Source organism: Lagenorhynchus albirostris, chromosome 11 (genome assembly GCF_949774975.1).
Source record: "Lagenorhynchus albirostris chromosome 11, mLagAlb1.1, whole genome shotgun sequence".
NCBI classification, from domain to species: Eukaryota; Metazoa; Chordata; class Mammalia; order Artiodactyla; family Delphinidae; genus Lagenorhynchus; species Lagenorhynchus albirostris.
In genome coordinates this window covers 92714211-92720349 of record NC_083105.1, presented here as the reverse complement: position 1 = coordinate 92720349, position 6139 = coordinate 92714211, and the positions used below count along the sequence as shown (strand labels likewise).

General features: G+C 41.4%; 1 non-coding gene across 1 annotated transcript; it reads left to right on the top strand.

Moving 5' to 3' along the window:
- Positions 1-5255: 5255 nt before the first annotated feature.
- Positions 5256-5330, top strand: TRNAA-AGC (transfer RNA alanine (anticodon AGC)). Its single transcript has one exon. It is a non-coding gene; the product is annotated as a tRNA-Ala (tRNA).
- Positions 5331-6139: the final 809 nt, after the last annotated feature.

The window sequence follows — 6139 nt, the reverse complement described above, 5'->3', positions numbered from 1 at the left end:
CTTCCCTTTCATACAACTGTGACCACTTCGATCAGATCTTAAAGTCTCGATCTCTCCATAGGAAGAAAAAAAATGAAACCTTTTATCTTGTTGGATTTTTGAGTATCTGTTTATTTAAGGATAAACTGAAACATGGTCAAGAATTTGTGGAGGTGCATGAGAAATTAATATTGGCTTCACAAATGAAACAGCCTTTGCTGTGGTTTGGGTTCTATTCCATTTTTGGTGACTAAGAGCTGTAACTATTATATGGTCTGTTCTAAATGCATCCCTTTTAAGATCTTGCTTAATGATTATCACAGCTTTCCTCATTCATTCTTTACTTATCTAGCAACCAAATCCTTTCAAGTTTATTCTTAAAATTTTATCCCTTCTTGGAACTTGAGAAAGTTGTGTTTAAAATCGGATGTCTTGAAAACTATGTGAAAATTGTGTTTGTGACTTTTCGGAAATGGCTTTTGCTAAGATACTAAAATGTAACCAGAATCACACAAATAGAAAATGGTGACTTTCTCCCTGAGGAAACGCTGATGAACTTGAATATTTTGTAATTTAGCAAATTGGAAAATGAGACAGTGGAAGGAGAAATAGAGGGTCATAAGTTGATGACAATTCTAAAACTGTCACCCTTAGTAAGTTGCCATTTTAAGACCTGGTCTAGCTTCCATAATTATATCCAGCCTTAACCTCACTGACTGCCATCCTTTTCCAAATACTAGCTGGCCCCAACACAGCAATAGTTCTCTGACCCTTTAGCCCTTGCCTTACAAATCAACATCCCATCATTGGCGAATACCACTCTTGCATTTCACAATCATGTAAATACCTTACCACAAACCACCTGCCTGCCCACAAACACCTAACATTTCCACTTACTGACTGACTTAGCCTCTTCCCCTCTCCAGCCCTGGTATATTACTAGTGGTGTGAAGGGAAAAGAGCAGGTGGAGTGAGCAGAATGAGTCAATCCAAGTAATTATTTCCCATTTTCTTTCTGTGGCATGTTTGTTTGCCTAAGTGCAGTGGAGTGCCCTCTGGGACCAGTAAGATTCTCATGATCATGGTGATAAAAGTGGAGAGTGCAGGACCAGGCCAGAACTTTCAATATACTGTTCAGTATGTATCTGCTTCCTCCTGGATACTTCGTTCCCTGACTATGCCCCTTTGTGCTATCCCCTCCTACTAACTCAACCTGCCTCAACATCTCCCCCATGTCATCACCTGGAGCAACATCCTAGGAAGAGGTAAAGATAGAGGGAGAAGTAGAGACAGAGACCATGAATTGTAGGAAAGTCATAAAGGATGGACATCAGGGTTGGTAATTATTAACAAGAAAGTGAACATACCAGAGGGAATGAGGAGCAGGAAGTGGAGACAGGAAAGTAAGGCACCATTGACTCTGAACATAAGGGAAAAGATATTTAATAAGTGATATGATAGTGTTTATGAAATTGAGTTGGTATAAATAAGCATTATGGTCAGAATTGAGAATTAAATCTAATGTTAGTTTTTGCTCACTCACAAATTACTATTCAAGTCTTCGCTTTCCCTTTGTTGAGTATACATCATCATCATCTTTAAAATATTTGAATACTTACTGAGTACATTAGAAATTCAGACCATGTTGGAAGGAGTCATTGAGAGGACATTGACCTGTGAGCTGGACCTGGGCACCTGGAGGCTCCTCACCCACTCCCCTGTCCTTAGAAGGTACGTTCTGCCCACTGTTCTCATAGCTGGAGCCATTTCAAGGACATGGCCTTGAGAGAGTAACGTGTTGTTGAGGCCATCTGGACAGTATACATGACTGAACCCTGTTAAGATCTCTGTATAAACTTTTAAGATTCTGGTGGGCAGGTGCAGAGATCTACTAGTCTCTCAGCCACCCTAAACAAGCCTTGGATGAAGTCCCCTTGCTGATTAAAACTGCCACCTACTGACCTGGAGTGCTCTCTTTCTTCTGTCTCTCCTTGCTCTTAGTGTGCAGGGGCCAATTTTGGGTTTCACCTGGGGAGCTCTCAAGTTTGAGAACCAACAGACCAAATTCCCAGTTAACTTCATATTTGTCCTCTACTGGGAAACCAGATGGCTGGGGATGGGAAGGGGTGAAGTCAACATATGGGGTCTAGTCTGTTTCCTGAAACATCTTCGCTGCATGGGAGACACAATAAATGCTTGATGAAAGGATGAATGGGTGAATGACTGTGAGAACAAGTCACTGGAAGCCTGCTCTAACCCTTCTTCTGAAGATAACATAAGCAAACATTCACCCTCCAATCCCAATTCAGTGAAGTAGCTATATATTTTATTTGATAAAACAAATTTATTATTTCCTCATTCTTTTGCATAGCATTGGTACAATGATTATGGTAGCCTGAAAGAAGATACTGTGGTGAGCAGATCACCCCCAACTTCTTTAGGTCAGAAGCACTCTTCCCGTATGTCTGAGTCCATTCAGGCTACAATAACAAAATACCACAGACTGAGTGGCTTATAAGCAACAGAAATTTATATCTCATGGTTCTTGAGGCTGGAAGTCTGAGACCAGGGTGCCAATATGGTTGAGTGAGGGTCCTCTTCTGGGTGGCAAACTTCTAATTGTATCCTCACATAGTGGAAGGGGAAGGAAACTCTCTGGGATCTCTTATAAAGGCACTAATCCCATTCACAAGGGTTCCACTCTCCTGACCTAATCACCTCCCAAAGAGCCCATCTCCTAATACCTAATCACATTGGGTATTGGAATTTAATATATGAATCCTGGGGTCACACAAACACTCAGACTATAGCAGCCCAGCTGCTGGGTGTGTTGACAGATGACAGTTCTCAGCAGAATTCCCACTCACTAACTTCAAACCCAGAGATTGTCCTCTGCTAAGGAGAGTCACCTTGTCCACAATCACACCGTTTCCTGTGTGTGGCTTGCATCAGATGATCAACATCAGGGTATAAAGGCCCCACCCCCATTCTCCAATTTGGGATAATTCTGCAAGGACATTTCAGCACCAAACAGCCCCATGGGATGATCCGGATATTGTGTGACTATATCACATCCCAGCTTTTCCTTCTGCCCAATCCTACTTTCTTCATTTCCTCACAGGTCCTAAGAACACCCCCCAATAAACTTTCTGCAAGGAAATTCAGTCTCAGAGTCTTCTTTCTGGGAAACATGACCTGTAACACTACACTTTAAATTAATTAATTGATTTATTTGTTTATTTTTGGCTGTGTTGGGTCTTCATTGCTGCACGCGGGCTTTCTCTAATTGCAGAGAGCAGGGGCTACTCTTTGTTGTGGTGCGCGGGCTTCTCACTGAGGTGGCTTCTCTTGCTGTGGAGCACAGGCTCGATGTACATGGGCTTCAGTAGTTGTGGCACGCGGGCTCCGTAGTTGTGGCTCACGGGATCTAGAGTGCAGGCTCATAAGTTGTGGTGCACAGGCTTAGTTGCTCCCCAAGATGTGGGATCTTCCTGGACCAGGGCTTGAACCATGTCCCCTGCATTGGCAGGAGGATTCTTAACCACTGTGCCACCAGGTAAGTCCAACACTACATATTTGTTAATTTTTAAATTCTTCACTACAGCTGGAATTAGGTCAAATCTCATCTATTTTTTCTTCCTCAAGCCCAGGCTAAAACCATGTTACTGTATTAAGACTAGTAGGTCTAATGTAGAAATTGAATCCTGCTATTAAGACTTAGTGCAACTGTTTGGACAACGACACATTAAAGTCTGGATTCCACACAATTTTTCAGAACCTATACATGTAGCTTAACCCCCTCATCCTTCACTCTCCCTTACCTTCTGCTCCTAGAGTCACTCAGATATTTCACTGTGAAGCGCACAGAAACAATGACCTCTGGTTGCAGAATGGAAAGAAAAAGAATGACACCCTGGCCTATCTTGGAAATGATTTGAATGAGGGTGAATCTCATGCTTGTTTACAAAGGTATGACTTTAAAATTCATTTGTTTCTTTGATTTCTTGAGTACCGTTTCTTCAAAGGTTCAAAACTCAAAAGAAGTTTTAAACATCCTTCTTTTTCTATTCTTAGGTCTCTGTATGTAAAAGTGCTGTAATTAGGAGCATGCGTCAGATATATCCCACTTCCTGTTCTATTTTCCTTGCTTAGGAAACCAGATTCTTCCAGAAAGGTGAAATAAATAGGACTGGTTCCAAACTCAATTTGTGAAGTAAAGTTTGTCCATGATGAGCCTCTCCCCTTTTGTGGTAGACTCTGTCCCTTTGTTGTTCCTCTTCCCCAACTCCGGGACTCCTCAGCCCACTGCCAGCCTCCCATCCATCCCTCTCCACAGCACCCCCTTCTCCTTTATCCAGCTTTCTCTGTCCTAAAGTTCTCTGAATCAGTCTGATGGCTTCCATGCTGCCTGTTGTCACTACAACTGAAACTTCCCTGTTCTATAGCTCATCACCCAAGGCCAAATTTTCTCTCTTAGGAGGCAACTTTGCCTGACATCCTTGTAGTTGATTAGTAAGTATTTAAATGAATGAATGAATATATGAATAAATGAACTGTTCTCTAATAATGCACCACTTGGTACCCATCTTATCCCTCCACACCCAAGGTATACGTGTATTAATAAGGGTCTGATGAAGACAGTATGCCTTCCTTTGTAGCATGACCAAACTAGGTGAGTTGGGAGAGAAATCTCACAACAGGTGAGTGTGAGAGGATTGTATTAACCGTATGTTTCTGATGCTTTGACATCTGGGGCCTTGCTGACCCTGGAGAGATTGCTCCTCCCAGAGCTAGCCAATTCTAGAGGTAGTAAACAACTCATCTGCTAGAGTTTCTTTCACATGCAAATTAACAAGTCCATATTCTGTACCCATACCACCTCCTTTACTGAACTCTCACAAGGCTCTTACACTCTGGGACAAAATCCATTTGCCCTAATAACACCAGGGCCATGTTCAGGGCAACCAGCGACAGCTTCTATGGCCCAGAGTCTGCTGAAATTATTCAAACCAGCCAATCCTGCTTACCCTGCCTTGACTGTTCCTTCCCACAAAAGCCACAATGAAGGCTCTTGCCCATATTTCCTCCTTGTTTCTTCTGTCTCCTGACCAATGCTGGTGTTTCCCCATGTGGCCCTTTGTGACATGGCATGTGCCCTCCTCTTGGGAACTGTGAGTAACAAACTACCTTTTCAATGGCAATCATCTCCTGATCTGTTGGCTTCACCATACATGGATAATAATAAAGCCTACATTCAAAAAAATTATTTCAAAGAAGGAGGGGGTGTAGCTCAGTGGTAGAGCACATGCTTAGCATACATGAGGCCATGGGTTCAACTCCCAGCCCCTCCATGTTTGATTGATTAACAAAAACACAAAACTTTAAAAGTTATTTCAACTACTTCTCCTGAAGGAAGACTTTCCTTTGCCATAAGTTCTGACAATTGGAGAAATGACCATTACCCAGAGAAGACAGGGTAGCATTAAACCAAAAAATAAAAGTAATGAAAAACTTACTTAATATGTATTATCACTCTGGGATTTCAAAAACTCCTATGAATTATTATTGTATTATCTTCAGTGAACTGAAGTTCTAAGATAGAAAGTGTTTTTCCAAGGTCACAAAGCCACAGGCACAGAAGAGGTGAGACTCAAATACAAACTTTCCTGGCATTGCTCTGACTCATGCCCTCCTCCCACTCCTGCCTTCTGTTGTAGTCTTCCAAACCTTCTAATAGATTTTACAAAGTTCTATTGTATAACATCACCACTTCCTTCATCCTCTAAGGAAAAAAGTATGGCAGTCTTGCCAGCTAGGACCAATAAATGACTCCACAATGAAAAATAGCTGTGATATATCTAGATATTTCAACAATAATATGGCCTTGGGAAAATGAATCTAGAGTCTTAGGAAGATATTACTCAAAGACAGAGAAGATCTAAAGATGACAGGAGTTTATAATACTAAGTGTGATCTTTAGTGAATGAATGAGAACCTTTATAAATCTCTTCTTTTGAAAGAAGTTCCATTCTTTGGTCATAACTCCTGCACAAAGAACAAGATTGACTGTGAAGAAGACAGACAAAAATATCTTTCAGTTCTGGAGAAACATAAACTGAGAAGGAATAATTAAATTAAATACCATAAAGATAAAAAGGCA